This window comes from Loxodonta africana, chromosome 17 (assembly GCF_030014295.1).
Source record: "Loxodonta africana isolate mLoxAfr1 chromosome 17, mLoxAfr1.hap2, whole genome shotgun sequence".
Classification (NCBI taxonomy): Eukaryota; Metazoa; Chordata; class Mammalia; order Proboscidea; family Elephantidae; genus Loxodonta; species Loxodonta africana.
In genome coordinates this window covers 66438350-66460660 of record NC_087358.1, presented here as the reverse complement: position 1 = coordinate 66460660, position 22311 = coordinate 66438350, and the positions used below count along the sequence as shown (strand labels likewise).

The following is a 22311-nucleotide window of genomic DNA, read 5'->3' as shown; positions in this document are numbered from 1 at the left end:
TATTCTTTGCTTTCAGCCGGGATCCATCTGACATCAGCAACGACATCCCTGGTTCCACATCCTTTTCTGAAACCAGCCTGAATTTCTGGCAGTTCTCTGTTGATACACTGCTGCAGCCGTTTTTGAATGATCTTCAGCAAAATTTTGCTTGCGTATGATATTAATGATATTGTTCTATAATTTCCACATTCAGTTGGATCACCTTTCTTGGGAATAGGCATAAATATGGATCTCTTCCAGTTGGCCAGGAAGCTGTCTTCCATATTTCTTGGCATAGATGAGTGGGCACCTCCAGTGCTGCATCTGTTTGTTGAAATATCTCAATTGATATTCCATCAATTCCTGGAGCCTTGTTTTTCACCAATGCCTTCAGAGCAGCTTAGACTTCTTCCTTCAGTACCATTGGTTCCTGATCATATGCCACCTGTTGAAATGGTTGAACATCGACTAATTCTTTTTGGTATAATGATTCTGTGTATTCCTTCCATCTTCTTTTGATGCTTCCTGTGTCGTTTAATATTTTCCCCATGGAATCCTTCAGTATTGCAACTCGAGGCTTGAATTTTTTTTTTTTTTTCAGTTCTTTCAGCTTGAGAAATGCCGAGCGTGTTCTTCCCTTTTGGTTTTCCATCTCCAACTCTTTGCACATGTCATTATAATACTTTACTTTGTCTTCTTGAGAGGCCCTTTGAAATCTTCTGTTCAGTTCTTTTACTTTATCAATTCTTCCTTTTGCTTTAGCTGCTCGACATTCGAGAGCAAGTTTCAGAGTCTCCTCTGACATCAATCTTGGTCTTTTCTTTCTTTCCTGTCTTTTCAATAACCTCTTGCTTTCTTCGTGGATGATGTCCTTGATGTCAGAAGACCAGACAACTCGTCTGGTCTTCGGTCACTAGTGTTCAATGCGTCAAATCTATTCTTGAGATGGTCTCTAAATTCAGGTGGGATATACTCAAGGTCATATTTTGGCTCTCGTGGACTTGCTCTGATTTTCTTTAGTTTCACCTTGAACTTGCATATGAGCAATTGATGGTCTGTTTCACATTCGGCCCCTGGCCTTGTTCTGACTGATGATATTGGGCTTTTCCATCATCTCTTTCCACAGATATAGTCAATTTGATTTCAGTGTGTTCCATCTGGCAAGGTCCATGTGTATAGTCACCATTTATCTTGGTGAAAGAAGGTATTTGCAATGAAGAAGCCGTTGGTCTTGCAAAATTCTATCATTCGATCTCCGGCATTGTTTCTATCACAAAGGGCATATTTTCCAACTACTGATCCTTCTTTGTTTCTAACGCCTGCATTCCAATCGCCAGTAATTATCAATGCATCTTGATTGCATGTTCGATCAATTTCAGACTGCAGCAGCTGATAAAAATCTTCTATTTCTTCATCTTTGGGCCTAGTGGGCATGTAAATTTGAATAATAGTCGTATTAACTGGTCTTCTTTCTACGCGTATGGATATTATTCTATCACTGACAGCGTTGTACTTCAGGATAGATCCTGAAACGTTCTTTTTGACAATGCATGCAACACCATTCCTCTTCGAGTTGTCATTTCCAGCATAGTAGACTGTATGATTGATTCAAAATGGCCAATACCAGTCCATTACAGCTCACTAATGACTAGGATATGGATGTTTATGGGTTCCATTTCATTTCTGACGATTTCCGATTTTCCTAGATTCATACTTCGTACATTCCAGGTTCTGATTATTAATGGATGTTTGCAGCTGTTTCTTCTCATTTTGAGTCGTGCCACATCAGCAAATGAAGGTCCCGAAAGCTTTACTCCATCCATGTCATTAAGGTCGACTCCACTTTGAGGAGGCAGCTCTTCCTCAGTCACCTTTTGAGTGCCTTCCAACCTGGCGGGCTCATCTTCCAGCACTATATCAGACAGTGTTCTGCTGCTATGCATAAGGTTTTCACTGGCTAATGCTTTTCAGAAGTAGACTGCCGGGTCCTTCTTCCTAGTCCGTCTTAGTCTGGAAGCTCAGCTGAAACCTGTCCTCCATGGGTGACCCTGCTGGTATCTGAATACCAGTGGCATAGCTTCCAGCATCACAGCAACACACAAGCCCCCATTGTATGACAAACTGACAGACATGTGGGGGAAGACATGAGATAATATGGCTTGCTTTTTTGTAGCAGAGTTATGGATTAATGTTCACACCAGCCACATACAATTTTATCTAAGTGTTTCAGCCACTCTTTGTCAAACAGTTCAGACTGGAAACGACTTGGGGACTTGCCCAACTGGGCTAGAAGGCTTCCACAAAAACTAATGAAATGTCAGGTATGAAACACTGAAGTAAGCATAGTGTCAGCACTGGGAAGGCAGGTGATCATCCCTGTGGACTCTGAGCTGGTTGGCCACACGCGTGGTCCTGGGTCCTGCACTTGGAGAGGGACTCTGACAAGCTGATGTAGAGAAAGAACAGCTGGGATAGTACGCTCATGGGAGGATCCTTCTGAGAAGGATTCCTTCAGGATTCACTTCAGAGAAGATGAAAAGACCTGTTCAGCAAGAGACTGTGTGTTGGAGATTCTTGACAGACATTTAAAGACATGTGGTTTGAGTGATCCAATTTTTATAAGTAAAAACTGGCCCTCTCTTCCTCCTCATTTTCACACATTTTATGAGCATCAGCGGTCTGTGAAATGGTAGTGACCTGAAGAATAAAAGATGTGGGCCCTGCCTTCAATGGCTTGAACTACGAAGGTGATAAAATGTCGGTGATAGAATGTTCCCAGAGCAACTGGTGGGGCATTATGACTAGATCTTCGGGTGATAGAGGCTGGAGTGAGAGAAGAGACTGAAGATTAGGTTGAGATCACAGTAAAGAATACTGTAAATGCTAGGCAAAGCAGACTAAACTTCAGACATATTAGCTGTTTCCAAGCGCTAGGTAATCTTAGCTTAATTTCTTCCCCTTTGTGTTGTTTTTACTTGCCATGGAGTCAGCTCTGACTCAAAGCGACCTCAGGTATAACGGAACAAAACGTTGCCTGGTCCTGTGCCATCCTGATGATCGTCCGTATGTTTGAGCCCGTTGTTGTGGATATTGTGTCAATCTACCATTGACAGTTTCCCTCCCTTCTGCTTCACCAACTATGATGTCTTTTTCTAGCAATTCGTCCTTCCTGATGACAGGTCCAAAGACAGTGAGCTGAAGTCTCAACATCCTCGCTTCTAAGGATTTGTAGGGTGGCACAACTCACGCCCCACAGGGCATGTGTGCGGTTAAAAACATTTCCTGGGGGCAGGGCGGGGCACAGGTTGTCCAGGAGGTAACTCAGAAATGAAAAGCGTGCTCCTGGGGCTACAATCCAGTGAGCAAGACAGGTTATAACCAAGTTTATATTTTTAGTTCTAACAGCAGATGACTGTTCCTCACTGCACTCGTGCCAGACCCAACATTTTCGTGTTACCATATTTTTAATTCTAAAAATAGACCACACAACAGGTGCAGCACTTCTGGTTCTACCAGCCCAGCATCTTCAAAGAGGAAAAACGGAAACTATGCAACGAAGGACTAAAGGTCACTGTTTGCCTTCTTGTGTCTGTCAGACAAAGGCCACATGCCCCATACTGATCATCTCTACGGGAACAGGCTGACCCTGAGGCCTAGGGTTTGCCTGAAGCCAGGGGGTTGTTTCTGGTATTCTGGGCTGGCTGGAAGCAAACAGAACTTCCACCTGGGTCCACAATCCTTTTAACTGCCTCCATCTCTTAAAGGTAAAGCACCTCTTTCAGTGCATGATATCTGACTATCCCCCACAAGCCCCAAGCTACCTAGACCTAGCAAAAGCACACAGTGAAACGGCCGGGGGAGCACAGAAGCCCCAAAGCTGAGTTCTGGCCCCCCAATACCAATGCCAGCAGGAGTTGCGTTGACTCCGCCTCGTGGCCACGTCACGTATATCAGCGTGCAACTGTGCTTCAGAGAGTTTTCAGGCGTTGGTTTTTTTGGAGTAGATTGCCAGGGCTTTCTTCCGAGGCACCTCTGGGTGGACTCCAACCTCCTTTCGGTTAGCAGCTGAGTGTTAACCATTTGTACCACCCAAGGACTCCTATTGTTGTTGTTAGGTGCTGTTGAGTTGATTCCAACTCATAGCAACCCCCATGTACAAAAGAATGAAACACTGCCTGGTGCTGTGCCACCCTCACAATCATTGCTATGTTTGAGTCCATTGTTGCAGCCAGTGTGTCAATTCATATCCTTGAGGGTCTTCTTTCTCACTGACCCTCTGCTTTACCAAGCATGATGTCTAAAAATGTGTATCCACGTGGCTAGGCCATGATTCCCAGTATTGTGTGATTGTCCACCATTTTGTCATCTGGTGTGATTTTCCTGTGTGTTGTAGATCCTACCTCTATAATGTTAATGAGGTGGGATAGGCAGCAGTTGTGTTAGTGAGGCAGGACTCAATCTACAAGATTGGATTGCGTCCTTAGGCAATCTCTTTTGAGATATAAAAGAGAGAAGCAAGCAGAAAGAAATAGGGGGACCTCACACCACCAAGAAAGCAGCGCCTGGAGCAGAGCCTGTACTTTGGACCCCAGGTTCTTGCACGGAGAAGCTCCTAGTGCGGGGGAAGATTGATGAGAAGGACCTTCCTCCAGAGCCAAAAGAGATAGAAAGCCTTCCCCTGGAGCCGATGCCCTGAATTTGGACTTCTAGCCTACTAGACTGTGAGAGAATAAATTTGTCTTTGTTAAAGCCATTCCCTTGTGGTATATCCGTTATAGCAGCACTAGATAACTAAAGCGCTCCTGAAATGATTGAACATTGACTTACTCTTTTTGGTACAGTGACTCTGTGTATTTCTTCCATTTTCTTTTGATGCTTCCTGTGTCGTTCAATATTTTATGCATCTAAAAAAAAAAAACCAAACCCATTGCCATCCAGTCGTTCCTGTCTCACACCAACCCTATAGGACAGAGTTGCGCCACCAGGACTCCATACACACACACATACATATGTGTATGTATGTATATATTTTTATTACCCACAGACACCTTCAAATTTGCAACCTGAGGCTTGTACTTTTTCTTCAGCTCTTTCAGCTCGAGAAATGCCAAGCGTGTTCTTCCCTTTTTGCTTTCTAACTCCAGGTCTTTGCACATTTTATTATAATACTTGGTCTTCTCAAGCCACCCTTTGCAATCTTCTGTTCAGCTCTTTTACTTCATTTCTTTCATTTGTTTTAGCTACTCTATGTTCAAGAGAAGGTTTCAGAGTCTCTTCTGACATCCATTTTGGTCTTTTCTGCCGTTTTAATGACCTTTTGTTTTCTTCATGTATGATGTTCTTATGTCATGCCACAACTTGTCTGGTCTTTGGTCTTTAGCGTTCAAATCTATTCTTGAGGTGGTCTCTAATAGGTGGTGTGATTGCTAAGGTTATGTGTCAACTTGGCTGGGCTATGATTGTCAGTGGTTTGGCAGTTATGATGTAGTTTGGCAATTCTATGATGTTGTGATCACTTCCATGATGAGATTTGATATAATGTGATCACCGCCATGATGGGATCTCCTGGGAGTAGCCAATCAGTTGAAAGGGATTTTCCTTCGGGGTGTGGCCTGCACTGAATATAAGTGGACTTTCTGGCAGCACACGTGAGCTTTTGCCTGCTCTGGATCCTGCAGCTGACTCCAGTTCCTCTGACCTCCAGTTCTTGGGACTTGAGCTAGCAGCTTATCTGCCATCTTGCTTGCTGATTCTTGGGATTCATTGATCTTTGAAGCCTGTGAGCAAAAGCACTGCTGTCTGAGCTGCCAATCTTGGGCTCACCAGCCCCTGTGGCTACGTGAATCAGGAGAAGCCTCCAGCCCGGGGACATTCTAGCCTCTACAACTGCATAAGCCATTTCTTTGATATAAATCTCTCTGTATACATATTTATATGCTTTACTGGTTTTGCTTTTCTAGAGAACCCAGCCTAAGACAGGTGGGATATATTCAAGGTCGTATTTTGGCTCTCATGGGCTTGCTCTAATTTTCTTCAGTTTCAACTTGAACTTGCATATAAGCAATTGATGGTCTGTTCCACTAGTCGACCCCTGTCCTTGTTCTGGCTGATGATATCAAGCTTCTCCATCATCTCTTTCCACAGATGTAGTCGGTTTGATTCCTGTGTATTCCATCTGATGAGGCCCACGTGAATCGTCGCTGTTGATATTGTTGAAAAAACTATTTGCAATGAATAAGTCATTGAAACTTGCAAAGTTTTGTCATGGGATCTCTGGCATCACTTCTATCACAAAGGCCATATTTTATAACTATAGATCCTTCTTTGTTTCCAACTTTTGCATTTCAATCACCGGTAATTATTGATGCATCTTGACTGCATGTTTAGGGCTCCTCCAAAAACCAAAAAACTGAACACATTGCTGTCAAGTCAATTCCAATTCATAGCAACCCTATGAGTTGAACCGCTCCATAGGGTTTCCAAGGAGTGCCTCGTGGATTTGAACTATTGAGCTTTTGGTTAGCAGCCAAACTCATAACCGCTACACCCTAGAGCCCCTAAAAAAACAAAACAAAACAAAAACTAGTTGCCTTCTAGTTGATTTCGACTCATGGCACAAGTGGTTAAGCACCTGACCACTAACCAATAGGTTGGTGATATGAACCCACCCAGAGGTGCCTCGGAAGAAAACCCTGACGATCTACTTTCAAAAGGTCAGTCTTGATGACCCCATGGGGTTCTGCTCTGCATATATGGGGTCGCCATGGCATGCCTAAAGGGAAGTAAAATAGGGCAACATTTGTTCAAATGCAAGAAAATAATTTCCAGGGGCAGGGACCCTCTCTCAGCGTATTTCTTTAACTCCAAAGAAGTATCACGTCATGATAATGGATTTTTGAGTCAGGCAGGTGGAAAAGAAACTGAAGCAAGCCAAGCACAGCTTCCCTGAGTTCCTTCACTCCCTGACACGTTTTGGCTTCCCACCCATGTAGGACCCTCCCTCCTTTTTCCCTGGCCTTCTGTGTGGTGATGATGCCACTTGGCTCCTTCTGGTGCCTTATTATCCAGTTTGCTTCATCTCATTTCCTTCCTTTTTTGTACAGAGACTGACTTCCCTGTTGCTGCTGCTGTCGGCTGAGTTCAAAAACAGGGTCATATCTCTGCTTAGGGCACAACTCGCTTTTCGTGAAGTCTGCCTGGTCTTTGGAGGGGAGCTGCCGGACTTCTCATCTCCTGAGGCTGTCCTGACAACAGCGGAGCTGTGACAGCGGCGCTGAGCATCAGCCCCACTAGCTAAAGTGGTGAGTTGTTCCATGACAGTCTCAATTCTCTCAAGCCCTGGGTCTTGGGGCACTGTGACCTGGAAGATCACCTTCCCCATGAAAAACCAAACCCAAACCAGCCTCTGATTTTCCCGCATGGTGCTTGGTTCGTAACCTTCAGCGACTTTCTCAGAATAGTCCAGTGAATTAGGCAGTTTCGGGAAGTTCACCACACAGAATGTAGCGTTTGGAAAATTCTAGATGCCTGAGGGGACAGGTCAGATTTTCAGTGACTGTTCCTAATTGAAAGCTCTATCCTTGAACTTTCTTAGTTCTGGAGACAGTCTTCCTGAATGTGGACCTCCTTTATCTTAGCTACATGCTGAAAGTAGATATTCAAATTTAACAGTATGCCCCACACAACACGGGTCAGGCCAGCCAAATGGATCTTCTGCTAAAGTTGATTTCAAATATGGCTTCAGAGTAACGCTTTGAAGAGGTTCGAACCCCTGCTAAGAATCGGCATTTCTGACAAGCTCTCAGGAAGTTATACAGAAAAAACCATATAACTTCCTGAGAACTTGAGAGAAATGCAAATTCTCACAGTGGTTCAAAGGAGAACAAACCAGCTCGAAGCCCTGCTTTAGAGGGAGCTGACAAAAGTCACCCTTCACCTTGGTCCTAAATCTCGTAGCCTCTTGTCCAGAATGCTTTGCCTGTTTTTCTTCCCTTGCGCTATGCAGTCTGCCACCTAGCACAGTTCTTTGTGGGTAGCAGACTGACTTTGTGTCACTTTTCTCATTTTAAGGTTCTCTCTCTGCTTCCTCCTGACACCTCTTCCCTTTTAAAAATTCCTGAAACAGACTCTTGATTCCTCTGTTTCATTACTCTTCTGTGTCTTGCTCATGACAAGATGGAAATTGGATGTAAGGTTTGATACCTACGTGCCTTAGTCATCTAGTGCTGCTATAACAGAGACAGTACAAATGGATGGCTTTAACAAAGAGAAGTTTATTTTCTCATGGTAAAGTAGGCTAAGAGTCCAAATTCAGGGTGTCAGCTCTGGGGGAAGGCTTTCTCTCTCTGTTGGGTCTGGAGGAAGGTCTTTCTTGTCAATCTTCCCCTGCACTAGGAGCTTCTCTGCACAGGAACCCTGGGTCTAAAGGATTCGCTCTGCTCCTGGTGCTTCTTTCTTGGTGGTATGAGGTCCCCAACTCTCTGCTTGCTTCTCTTTCATCTCTTAAGCGATAAAAGGTGGTACAGTCCACGCCCCAAGGAAATTCGCTTTACATTGGATCAGGGAGGTGACCTGAGTCAGGGCGGTGTTACAATCCCACCCTAATCCTCTTAACATAAAATTACAATCACAAAATGGAGGACAAACACACAATACTGGGGCTCATGGCCTAACCAAGTCGATACATACATTTTTGGGGGGACATAATTCAATCCATGACACTATGTGACCTAGTATTTGATAGATACACCTGCCTTCAAACCCTGGCTGTGCTACTTACCAGCTGTGTGACCTTAGGCAAGTTACTTAACCTCTCTGTGACACAGTTTCCTCCTCTGGGAAACAGGTATAATGACTTATCATCTTAGGAATGTTGATAGGATCAGTTTAAGATAACTAGGAAGAGTGTCTGGATGGTGCAAACGGTTGACAAGCTCAGTTGCTAACTGAAGAGTTGGAGGTTTGAGTCCACCCAGGGGCACCTTGGAAGAAAGGCCTGGCTATCTACTTCTGAAAAATCAGCCATTGAAAACCCTATGGATACTGGTCTCACCCTGTCTGGAGCAAAGGAGAATGAAGAAAACCAGAGAAACAAGGAAAACAGTACTCCTGAGGACTAATGGGCCACATGAACCACAGCCTCCACTAGCCTGAGCCCAGAAGAACTAGATGGTGCTTGGCTACCACCACCAACCATCCTGACATGGATCACAAGAGAGGGTCCCAGAGCAGGAGAAAAATGTAGAACAAAATTCAAATTCACAAAAAAAGACCAGTCTGACAGAGACTGAGGAACCAGCAAGACCATGGCCCCCGGATACCTCACAAAAAAAGACCAGTCTGACAGAGACTGAGGAACCAGCAAGAGTATGGCCCCCAGATACCCTTCTAACTCAAACTAAAGCCACTCTTGAAGTTCACCTTTCAGCCAAAGATTAAAAAAAAAAAAAAAAAATCCTGTCGAGTTGATTCTGGCTTATAGGGACCCTATAGGACAGAGTAGAACCACCCCATAGGGTTTCCAAGGAGTGGCTGGTGGATTCGAACTGCAGGCTTTTTGGTCAGCAGCCAAGCTCTTAACCACTGCACCACCAGAGCTCCAGCCAAATGTTAGACAGGCCTATAAAACAATAACACACATGATCTTAGATCAATCAAGTATATAAGACCAAAAGGGCAATACCTGCCCAAAAGCAAAGATGAGAAGGCAGGAAGGGACAGGAAAACTGGACAAATGGAAACGGGGAACCCAGGGTGGAAAGGGGAAAGTGCTGACATAGTATGGGGCTTGCAACTAATGTCATGAAATAATCTGTGTATAAATTTTTTAAAGAGAAACTAATTTGTTCTGTAAACTTTCTTTCACCTAAAACTTTCACAATAAAAAACCAAACCACCTTCCCCCCCCAAAAAAAACGACTCTATGGAGCACAGTTCCACTCTGACACACGGGGTCACCATAAGTCAGAATCAACTCCACCGCAACTGTTTTAGGGAAAGCGCCTAGCACATAGCTGATGCTCAACGAATGTCACACACCCAACACCCTTTTCTGTCTCACTTAGTTTAATGCAAGCTTCACCAGTCTGACCTTCAGCTGACCTGAACTTAGGGCAGAATCCCAAAGGTCCAGAATTCTTTCAGATCTAGACTGGTCTGGCCTCCAGTCAGGCTTCCCTCAATGGAAGTGAGATGACTGGTAACTAGTATTCACCGTGACTGTGTGATATTTCCTCATTTCTCCATCTGAAGAAGACAGTGACTGGTACATGGTGCCACCCCTAACCCTCCGTGCCAAGGAAGGGGATGTTCCTAGAGACACCAGGCAAGTAAAGCCCCAAATAACAGTGGCCTTGGTCTACAACCTGGAAAAGAAAAAGGACAAAGCCAGGGAAGCACAGGGCAGTGTGGTGGGATCTAGTTTAACCAAGCAGAAGGGACTCTTCCAAGAAAGCCAGGACCGGTTCACCTGCCTGCTGTCACTGGTGCTGGTAGCTCTAAGGTTCTTTTTTAGAGACCTTAGGGCACTGCTCAGGCGCGTAGAAGCTCGTTGTGCGCTCAGCCGTCCTAACAGGGTCTGGGTGTCTGTGAAAACCCCGTGTATCCGTGGACAGCGTCTTCCCAAGCACCCACCGGTGTGGGCAGTACTACCGGAAGCACATCCTGTGATGGAATTACAGCTCTTCGCTGCAAGAGAGCAAGGTGAAGACTGGGTCCCACGAAAAGACAGTGCTACCGGTAAGGTCCTCAGAGTCGGGCTCTGCGCACCTCAGCTCGCACTCAGGGTAAGGTGTGGGTCCTCGGTGGGCCCAAGATTTTCAGCGCAGACTTAACTAATTACCCGTATTATTCACGAGGATCGATTTTCATTTCAGGACTGAAAGTTAAATACTGCTGTTTGAGGACGTTGGGAATTCATTTCTGCTAGGTCTCTTCTGGAGCCCTGGTGACACAAAGGTTAAGAGCTCGTCTGCTAACCAAAAGGTTGGCAGTTCGAATTCACCAGCCGCTCCTTGGAAACCCTATGGGGCAGTTCTATTCTGTCCTGTACAGTCGCTCTGAGTCGTAATTGACTCCACGGCAATGGGTTTAGTTTTTTGGTTGTCTCTTTTACCTTCTTATTTCGACCCTGAAAGTGCGGCTCGGTCAGGACCCTTGGCGAGGGCAGGGCCTGATTCTGGGAGGCAGGATGGTGAGAGGGGCGCACGCTGCTCCTCGCTGTCCCCAGCCGCGTCGCCCAGGGTCGTGCGGGGTTAAGGGACGGGGCAGCGGGGTTTGGGAACGCCCCCCACTTCCTTCCAGCTGCGGTGCTAGGCATCTCCTTCGCGCAGCGGGCCAGGAGCGGCGCTTCGCTTCCCTGGTGCGCTTCAGTGAGCGCGGCGGTAGCTCTCGCTGCCTGTAGGGTAGGACCGGCGGCCTTGGTGCCGCGTCTTCTAGTTCCTTCTACCTCCCGCTGGGGGGCGCGGAGAGTGCGGGTCGCTACCCCGAGCCGCGCGGACGAAGTGGGGGACGCGCTGCCCTCACCTGGAGCAGCTCTCCACTGCCCGGGTGAGCAGGGCGCGGGAGGCGAGGGGAGCTGGACTGGGAAGAGAAAGAGGAAGAGGAAGGCGGGAATAGGGGAAGGGGAGGTCAGAGAAGAGGAGGATGGTGGGAGGAGCGCTGGAGAGGCTTGCAGAGACTGCGCGGGCCTGGCCGGGAATCCCAGGGTAGGTCAGGGCAGTGGCTGGGGGCCTCTGGGAGCGTGTAGGAGGGGGCTCCCCGGCCGAGATGGCCGATTTTTCTGGCGCTGGCTTTGCAAGGCGGGGGTGGTCCTGTGCTCGGGGTGGGCCAGGAAGGGCGCAGAAACGAGGACCTTAGGGCACTTTGCTCAGGACGACTCACAGTGAGCAGAGCCGACGCCCAGCGTGGACCAGTGCGCTGGTTTCCGGACTCGGGGTTTTTTTGGGTTCTGCAAACGCTAGAACGCAGACTGCGAAGGCCGGATGAGGGCCTCCACCCCACCACGCCCAAGCCGGTGAATATCTGGCGGCAGGAAAACAACAGCTCCTGTTACTTAACGGAGCTAGGATGGAGGGTGAAGGCGCGGCGTGTTGTTTGCTCCGAGCGCCCTTCGTTAAGTCCACCTGCTGAGATTGCAGCGGGAAAAGCTGAATTGCTGCCTTCCACCCCCCCCCCCCGCTCGACAGTGATCGCGCGGTGGGGTTTGCTTCAGACCCCCTCAGAAATAGGTGCTGTCAGCTAGGGGAATTTGGAGAGCCTTCAGAAGAACAACGATTTAGTCCTAAATGGGGTTGAGACTCAAAGGGTATATTGGAAGAGCAGCCTTTACTGTGTTGTTACAATGGAATTTGGAAGAATCTCTGAATTAAAGAAGTCATGGAAAAGCACCAGGGACTGAGAGTCAGCAAACTTGGGTTTCCTAGAACTTATGCTATGGAGTCGCTATGAGTCGGAATCGACTCCATGGCACTGGGTTTGGTTTTTTGGTTTTATCCTAACGCTAAATAACTGCCAAGCCTTGGCAAGTCATGAAACCTGGTTGAACCTTAGTTTCCTTGTCTGAGAAGAGGGAGAATAACTCCCGCCCTAACTCACTGGGTGGTCGAGAGATAAAATGAACCAGAGGGAGGGAGGTGTTTTCAAAACTATAAAATCAGGTGTTACGGCTTTGCTGCTCCACCCCTCACCCCCATGGGGGCCAACAGAAGCAGGTTTGGAGCATCGGGTTAAGGCAGCAGCTTAACAAGGGTTAAAGACATTGCTGGAGTTGTCATTATTACCTGTCCAAAGTGGCCTCTTTCTCAATCCCTGGTTGTAATTCCTCTTTACTGCACCGTTACTGAAAATGCCCGTTACCGTATGACATAGGAGACAGGAACTTTGCTTTTTCATCAGGTTTCTTAGGGCCCAGTACCAGGAGTGGGGAGGTGCCGGGACCGTTGATGAAAATTCAGGGTTATGGCTTCTGGGGAGTTAGATTTGATTAGATATTTTCCTCATGCAGCCATTTAACTTCCAAAGCACTGTCGGGCTTCTACAGGTAGAGTTCTTGTTGTTAGAAGACAGGACAGTCAGTGACAGGCAACCAAGACTTAGGAGCATTTTCATCTGAATGGCCTTTAAACAAGTTGCTCTTAGTTGATTCTGACTCATGGTGACCCCATGTGTGTCAGAGTAGAACTATGCTCCATAGGGTTTTCAGTGGTCGATTTTACAGAAGTAGATTGCCAGGCCTTTCTTTTGAGGTGCCTCTGGGTGAACTCAAACCACCAACCTTTCCTTAGCAGCTAAGTGTGTTAACGCTTTGCACCACCCAGGGACTCCCTGAACCGTCTTTAGAGGAAGACAACGAGATAGAGCAAGACTACATTGCTTAGTAATACATTTTTGCCACCCATCTGAAGGCACTCAAATATAGCACTGATAAATATGAATAGTTTCCCTTGTTGTTAAATTTAGATTCACACTTCTAAATGGGAAGGAGAAATTCTTCACATGGTTGGTTATGTTACTGTTAAAATTTAAGCAGTTCTTGGATAAGCATGGTCAACCTTCCAGAGATGGTAAACTTCAGCAGTACTAGTGCCTTGTAAACCTATTGTATCTTTTCATAATACCCAATAAGATCTCTGACTAATGTTTCCATTTTAATTAAAAGGAGTTGAAGGATGGCGCAGTTAAGAGCTTAGGAAATAAAATTAAAACCAAGCCCCCTGCCGTTGAGTCGACTTCTACTCATAGCATCTCTATAGGACAGAGTAGAACTTCCCCGTAGGGTTTCCAAGGCTGTAATCTTTATGAAGCAGACTGCCTCATCTTTTTACCACGGAGGGGCTGGTGGGTTCAAACCACCCACCTTTCTGTTAGCAGCCGGTTCATTAACCACTGTATCACCAGGACTCCTTGGGAAATAAAATTTGGACTCCTTAATTGAGCTTTTTTATACTGAACTGTAAGTTGTTAGTAATAGTGATGGTGATAATAAAGCTAACTTTTACAGAATATAGTGTGTCAGGCGGAGATAACACATTACAATTCATTTAGTTCTCACAACAATCCTGTGAAGAAACTGAAGCTCAGAGGGGTTAAGTACCTTGCTTAAGGTCACTCAGCCCACAGCTAGTAAGTAATTAATTTCTCCTCAGATTTGCATAAAAATTATTTGACTTGGACTCTTGTTTATTAAAAGAAATATCTGCACCATGTTTTATCCCACATATACAGGCAGCAGAAAGAGTGAGACTAGGGGCTCAAAAGCAAGGTTCTCAGGGTCCGACCCTGAGTGGGCTGCTAGTGGCTATGTAATCGTTGCTTTACTTCCTCTTTCTGGGCCTCGGTTTTCTCATCTGTAAAGCAGTGGTAATAATCTAATATTGAATGAGCTCTTTATTTTGTACTGGAACATCAAGTGTGAACTGTGAAAGTGAAATACATTCCAGGCTATAAGAGGAAGTATCAGATTCACATGTAAGAGTGGGGGCTGGAAAATGCCAGATGAGTAGAAGCTGAGACAAACTACACACCATTACAACAATTACATTGAAAAAGTGATTTTAAAAAGCTTTCGTTCTGTTATTGGATCCTTGGCTTTACATTTACAACCAGAGATAAATACAGATGTAAATTAGACCTCAAAGTCTTCCACAGGTAATGAAAAGAACCCACTGCTGGCAGGTGGTTTTATCCAGTTGGTTTCAGGTGATGAAAATTGAAGGTGAGATTTTTCTTTTCCCTGTGTACACTCTTCTGCATTCTTTTATGAAATCTCATTTGTAGTTTATGCCAACAAGCTATAATGAATCAGAAAACTGGGTGACTTAAAACAACTGAGTCTTGAAAATGTATGTAAGCACTTTCCTATTCCCTTTTTACTTGAAAATCATTCTTAGAAGACAGCTTTTGGGATAGTCAATTTAAATGTAGTAGGGAAGGAGTCTTGTACTTTTATATATTCATGCACATGTATTTTTTAAAAATATTTTTTATTGTGCTTTAAGTAAAAGATCACAAATCAAGTCAGTCTCTCACATAAAAGCCCGTATACACCTTGCTACGCACTCCCAATTTCTTGCCCCCTAATTTTATTTTTTTTAATGAGACAGCCCGCTCTCTCCCTCCACTCTCTCTTTTCGTGTCCATTTCGCCAGCTTCTAACCCCCTCCACCCTCTCATATTCCCTCCAGGCAGTAGATGCCAACACAGTCTCAAGTGTCCACCTGATCCAAGAAGCTCACTCCTCACCAGCATCCCTCTCCAACCCATTGTCCAGTCCAATCCATGTCTGAAGAGTTGGCTTCAGAAATGGTTCCTATCCTGGGCCAAGAGAAGATCTGGGGCCATGACCACCGGGGTCTTTCTAGTCTCAGTCAGACCATGAAGTCTGGTCTTATGAGAATTTGGGGTCTGCATCCCACTGCTCTCCTGCTCCCTCAGGGGTTCTCTGTTGTGTTCCCTGTCAGGGCAGTCACCGGTTGTAGCCGGGCACCATCTAGTTCTTCTGGTCTCAGGATGATGTAGTCTCTGGTTCATGTGGCTCTTTCTGTCTCTTGGGCTCGTAATTGCCTTGTGTCCTTGGTGTTCTTCATTCTCCTTTGATCCAGGTGGGTTGAGACCAATTGATGCATATTAGATGGCTGCTTGCTAGCATTTAAGACCCCAGACGGCACTCTTCAAAGTGGGATGCAGAATGTTTTCTTCATAGATTTTATTATGCCAGTTGACTTAGATGTCCCCTGAAACCATGGTCCCTAGACCCCTGCCCCGCTATGCTGGCCTTCGAAGCATTCATTTGTTCAGGAAACTTCTTTGCTTTTGGTTTAGTCCAATTGTGCTGACCTCCCCTGTATTGTGTGCTTTCCCTTCAACTAAAGTAGTTCTTATCTACTATCTAATTAGTGAATGCCCCTCTCCCACCCTCGCTCCCTCCCCTCTCTCATAACCACAAAAGAATGTTTTCTTCTCGGTTTAAACTATTTCTCAAGTTCTTATAATAGTGGTCTTACACAATATTTGTCCTTTTGCAACTGATTTCATTCAGCATAATGCCTTCCAGTTTCCTCCATGTTATGAAATGTTTCACAGATTCCTCACTGTTCTTTATCGATGCATAGTATTCCATTGTGTGAATATACCATAATTTATTTTTCTGTTCATCTGTTGATGGGCACCTTGGTTGCTTCCATGTTTTTGCTATTGTAAACAGTGCTGCAATCAACATGGGTGTGCATATATCTGTTTGTGTAAAGGCTCTTATTTCTCTAGGATATATTCCAAGGAGTGGGATTGCTGGATTGTATGGTAGTTCTATTTCTAGCTTTTTAAGGAAGCGCCAAATTGATTTCCAAAGTGGTTGTACCATTTGACATTCCCACCAGCAGTGTAGAAGTGTTCCAATCTCTCCACAGCCTCTCCAACATTTATTTTGTGTTTTTTGGATTAATGCCAGTCTTGTTGGAGTGAGATGAAATCTCATTGTAGTTTTGATCTGCATTTCTCTAATGGCTAATGATCATGGACATTTCCTCATATATTTGTTAGGTACCTGGATGTCTTCTTTAGTGAGTGTCTGTTCATATCTTTTGCCCTTTTTTTATTTGGGTTATTTGTCTTTTTGCAATTGAGTTTTTGCAGTGTCATGTAGATTTTAGAGATCAGGCGCTGATCAGAAATGCCATAGCTAAGAACTTTTTCCCAGTCCGTAGGTAATCTTTTTACTCTTTTGGTGAAGTGTTTGGATGAGCATAGGTGTTTGATTTTTAGGAGCTCCCAGTTATCTAGTTTTTCTTCTACATTCTTTTTAATGTTTTCTATACTGTTTATGCCACGTATTAGGGCTCCTAACGTAGTTCCTATTTTTTCTTCCATGATCTTTATCATTTCAGATTTTATATTTAGGTCTTTGATCCATTTTGAGTTAGTTTTTGTGCATGGAGTGAGGTATGGGTCTTGTTTCATTTTTTTGCAGGTGGATATCCAGTTATGCCCTCACCATTTGTTAAAAAGACTGTCTTTTCCCCATTTAACTGTTTTGGGGCCTTTGTCAAATATCCACTGCTCATATGTGGATGGATTTATGTCTGGATTCTCCATTCTGTTCCATTGGTCCATGCATCTGTCGTACCAGTACCAGGCTGTTTTGACTACTGTGGTGGTATAACAGGTTCTAAAATCAGGTAAAGTAAGGCCTCCCACTTTGTTCTTCTTTTTCAGTAATGCCTTATTTATCTGGGGCCTCTTTCCCTTCCGTATGAAGTTGATGATTTGTTTCTCCATCTCATTAAAGAATGTCATTGGGATTTGGATCGGAATTGCATTAAATGTATAGATGGCTTTTGGGAGAATAGACATTTTTATAATGTTAAGTCTTCCTATCCACGAGCAAGGTATGTTCTTCCACTTACGTAAGTCTCTTTTGGTTTCTTGCAGAAGTGTACTGTAGTTTTCTTTGTACAAGTCTTTTACATCTCTGGTAAGATTTATTCCTAAGTATTTTATCTTCTTGGGGGCTACTGTAAATGGCATTGATTTGGTGATTTCCTCTTCGATGTTCTCTTGTTGGTGTAGAGGAATCCAACTGATTTTTGTATGTTTATCTTGTATCCTGATACTCTGCTGAACTCTTCTATTAGTTTCAGTAGTTTTCTGGAGGATTCCTTAGGGTTTTCTGTGTATAAGGTCATGTCATCAGAAAATAGAGATACTTTTACTTCTTCCTTGCCAGTCTGGATGTGCTTTATTTCTTTATCTAGCCTAATTGCTCTGGCTAGGACTTCCAGAACAATGTTGAATAAGAGTGGTGATAAAGGGCATCCTTGTCTGGTTCCCGATCTCAATGGGAATGTTTTCAGGCTCTCTCCATTTAGGGTGATGTTGGCTGTTGGCTTTGTATAAATGCCCTTTATTGTGTTGAGGAATTTTTCTTCTATTCCTATTTTGCTGAGAGTTTTTATCATGAATGAGTGTTGAACTTTGTCAAATGCCTTTTCTGCATCAATTGATAAAATCATGTGATTCTTGTCTTTTGTTTTATTTATGTGGTGGATTACATTAATTGTTTTTCTAATGTTGAACCATCCCTGCATACCTGGTATGAATCCCACTTGGTCATGGTGAATTATTTTTTTGATATGTTGTTGAATTCTATTGGCTAGAATTTTGTTGAGGATTTTTGCATCTACATTCATGAGGGATATAGGTCTATAATTTTCTTTTCTTGTGGTGTCTTTACCTGGTTTTGGCATCTGGGATATGGTGGCTTCATGGAATGAGTTTGAGAGTATTCCGTCCTTTTCTATGCTCTGAAACACCTTTAGTAGTAGTGGTGTTAACTCTTCTCTGAAAGTTTGGCAGAGCTCTGCAGTGAAGCCATCCAGACCAGGGTTTTTTTGTGTGTGTGTGTGAGTTTTTTGATTACCTTTTCAATCTCTTCTTTTGTTATGGGTCTGTTTAGTTGTTCTACCTGTTTGTGTTAGTTTAGGTAGGTAGTGTGTTTCTAGAAATTCATCCATTTCTTCTAGGTTTTCAAATTTGAGTATAGTTTTTCATAGTAATCTGATATGATTCTTTTAATTTCAGTTGGGTCTGTTGTAATATCGCCCCTCCCTTTTCTCATTCGGGTTATTTGCTTCCTCTTCTGTTTCTCTTTTGTTAGTTTGGCCAGTGGTTTATCAATTTTGTTGATTTTTTCAAAAAAACAGCTTTTGGTCTTGTTAATTCTTTCAATTGTTTTTTCTGTTTCCTATTTCATTTAGTTCAGCTCTTATTTTTATTATTTGTTTTCTTCTGTTGCCTGTGGGTTTCTTTTGTTGCTCTCTTTCTATTTGTTCAAGTTGTAGGGGTAATTCTTTGATTTTGGCCCTTCTTTTGGATGCGTGCATTTATTGGTATAAATTGGCCTCTGAGTACCGGTTTTGCTGTGTCCCAAAGGTTCTGACAGGAAGTGTTTTCATTCTCATTGGATTCTCTGAATTACTTTATTCCATCCTTAATGTTTTCTATAATCCAGTCATTTTTGAGCAGGGTATTGTTCAGTTTCCAGGTGTTTGATTTATTTTCCCTGCTTTTCCTGTTACTGATTTCCAGTTTTATGGCCTTATGGTTAGAGAAGATGCTTTGTAATATTTCAGTGTTTTGTATTCTTCTAAGACTTGCTTTATGACCTAATATGTGGTGTATTCTAGAGAATGCTCCATGTCACTAGAGAAGAAAGTATACTTGGTTGCTTTTGGGTGGAGTGGTCTGTATATGTCTATGAGGTCAAGTTGGTTGATTGTGGCATTTAGATCTTCCGTGTCTTTATCGAGCTTCCTTCTGGATGTCCTGTCCTTCACTGAAAGTGGTGTATTGAAATCTCCTACTATTATTGTGGAGCTGTCTATCTCACTTTTCAATGCTGATAGAGTTTGTTTCATGTATCTTGCAGCCCTGTTATTGGGTGCATAAATATTTAATATGGTTATATCTTCTTGGTGTATTGTTCCTTTAGTCATTCTATAGTGTCCTTCCTTATCGTTTCTGATAGATTTAACTTTAAAGTCCATTTTGTTAGAAATTAATATTGCCACTCCTGCTCTTTTTTGATTGTTGTTTGCTTGATATATTTTTTTCCATCCTTTGAGTTTTAGTTTGTTTGTGTCTCTAAGTCTAAGGTGTGTCTCTTGTAGGCAGCATATAGACAGATCTTGTTGTTTAATCCATTCTGCCACTCCCTGTCTCTTTATTGGTGCATTTAGTCCATTTACATTCAGGGTAATTATGGGTAGGTATGATTTTTTTTTTTTAATGAATTTAGTGCTATCATTTTGATGCCTTTTTTTGTATGTTGACGGTTTCTTTTTCCTGGCTGATTTTATGTGCTGAGTAGATTTTCTTTATATATTGTCCTTTCCTCATATTTGTTGTTATTGATTTTGTTTCTGCTGAGTCTGTATTTTTCTCTTGTATTTTATTTTGATGAGTAGGATAGTTTGTCTCCTTTGTGGTTACCTTATTATTTACCCCTATTTTTCTAAATTTAAAACTTTTATTTCTTTGTATCTCCGTATCTTCGTTTCCATATGGAAGGTATATAATTATGTTTCTTAGTCCCTCTTTATTATTTTAATGTTGTCTTCTTTTATATAATAACATCACTGTTACCCTATTTTTGGCTTTTTTTTTTTTTTATATAACCTTGCTTTGTTTTTTTGCATTTCCCTGTCTGGGTTGACTTCTGGTTGCTCTGCCCCGTGTTCTAGTCTTGGGTTGATACCTGATATTATTGATTTTCTAACCAAAGAACTCCCTTTAGTATTTCTTGTAGTTTTGGTTTGGTTTTTACAAATTCCCTAAACTTCTGTTTATCTGGAAATGTCTTAATTTCACCTTCGTATTTAAGAGACAGTTTTGCTGGATACATGATTCTTGGCAGGCAGTTTTTTTCCTTCAACTTTTTAAATATGTCATACAATTGCCTTCTTGCCTGCATGGTTTCTGCTGAGTAGTCCGAGCTTATTCTTACTGGCTCTCCTTTGTAGGCGACTTTTCATTTATCCCTTGCTGGTCTTATAATTCTCTCTTTATTTTTGGTTTTGGCAAGTTTGATTATAATATGTCTTGGTGACTTTCTTGTAACATCTACCTTATGTGGACTTTGATGAGCATCCTGGATAGATGTCTTCTCATCTTTCACAATATCAAGGAAGTTTCTGCCAACAAATCTTGAAAAATTTTCTCTGTATTTTCTGTTATCCCTTCCTGTTCTGGTACTCCAATCACTCTTAGGCTATTTCTGTTGATAGAGTCCCACATGATTCTCAAGGTTTCTTCACTTTTTAAATTCTTTTATCTGATTTTTCTTCAGATACATTTGTGCCAGGTGATTTATCTTTGAGTTCAGAAATTCTAGCTTCTACTTGCTCAATTCTGCTCCTCTGACTTTCTATTGAGTTGTCTAATTCTGTAATTTTATTGTTAATCTTCTGAATTTCTGATTGCTGTCTATGGATTTTTCCAGTTTATTAAACTTTTCATTATGTTTCTGAATAATCTTTCTAATTTCTTCAGTTGCTTTATCCGTGTGTTCCTTGGTTTGTTCTGCGTATTGCCTCATTTCCTTCTGATGTCTTGAAGGGTTCTGTATATTAAACTTTTGTATTCTGCATCTGGTAATTCCAGGAATGCACGTTCATCTAGAAGATCCCTGGATTCTTTGTTTTGAGAGCCTGTTGAGGTGATCATGGTCTGTTTCTTTGTGTGACTTGGTATTGACTGTTGTCTCTGAGCCATATATAAGTTATTGTATTAGTTTATGCTTGGTTATTGTGTAGTAGCTGCTTGCTTTGTTTTGTTTTGTTACGCCCATATGGGTTGCTTGAGTGAGCTAGCTTGATTATTTTCACCTTTGGAGCTCTGGTGTCCTGTCTCCAGTTGGCTAGAGCTGTTGTCAGGTATATCAGTCTAGGAGTCCATTCAGTTTTCTTGTATGAATTCAGCTCCGGTTTCCAGGTAGCTGATCATCAAGTGTGTGGTACAGGCTCTGTCCTACAGTCTTAGAGTGGCAGGGGTGATTGGCATATATACCGGTATCTGATTGCAGCAGGGGGCCACTCTCTGAGCAAGGCAGGTGGCTGAGAACCGACCCCCAAGTGGCTCTGAGGAAAACGCATCTCTGTTCCTTAGAGCGTGCTGGTGGGTGGGTTCTGCAGAGGGACCATAGGCACCCAAAATTTTTGGTTGTAAGGACTGGGAGGTACCAGTTATCTTTGGACCCCAAAGATAACTTGTGGGTGGCTGGGTGACCTAAGTGGAGCTGCCAGTCCTTAGGTCCTTGATGTGGGTAGGTGAGGAACTTGTTTAATAGGCAAAGCAATGTCAAACGTCAAACACACAGCTGAAATGGTTGGAGTCTGCCAACAAGGACCTATTGTCTCAAAATAGGCCCACACAGGTCCATGCAGAAGGGAAAGGTGCTCAAGGTCCACGGACAGTTTATGCCTGGACAGGAGCTGCTTCTGTCCTGAGCTCCCCCTCTTAATGGAGCTAGCAAATTACCTTTTGCCACCAGTTGCAAACTTTTTCCTTCCCCAAGGCTGGGAGGACGGCTCCAGGGGCTCACCAGGGTCTATCTCAGGCCCAGGTATTCAGCCCCTGAAGCCGGCTTGGGGGTGGGGGTGGGGCAGGGTAAAATATATGGAAGTACTTTGCTTTTGCTGGGAGCGTCATTCTCCTCAGGTTCCAGAGGTGAGTGGGCTGTGTGGCTGGCTGCTTCTTCCTGAGGAAACTCTGGCCGAATGCTAGTACCAGCCTGCTGTCACCGCCGCGGCTCCAAGAATGGTGCCTGAGGGCTCCCCACGA

At 43.6% G+C, this 22311-nt stretch overlaps 1 protein-coding gene across 16 annotated transcripts in view; it reads left to right on the top strand.

The window, feature by feature from the left end:
- Positions 1 to 7197: 7197 nt before the first annotated feature.
- The window catches only part of RUBCNL (rubicon like autophagy enhancer), a 163188-nt gene continuing 148074 nt past the window's right edge, over positions 7198 to 22311 (top strand). For 8 of the 16 annotated variants that reach the window (XR_010318202.1, XM_064270115.1, XM_064270120.1 and 5 more), the window contains exon 1: positions 11325 to 11526. The gene's annotated coding sequence lies outside the window, so the exon portion shown is untranslated. Of the gene's footprint in view, positions 7281 to 11321; positions 11527 to 11568; positions 11685 to 22311 lie in introns of those variants that run through there. The other 8 variants (XR_010318201.1, XM_064270119.1, XM_023551305.2 and 5 more) reach the window with 5 other exon arrangements.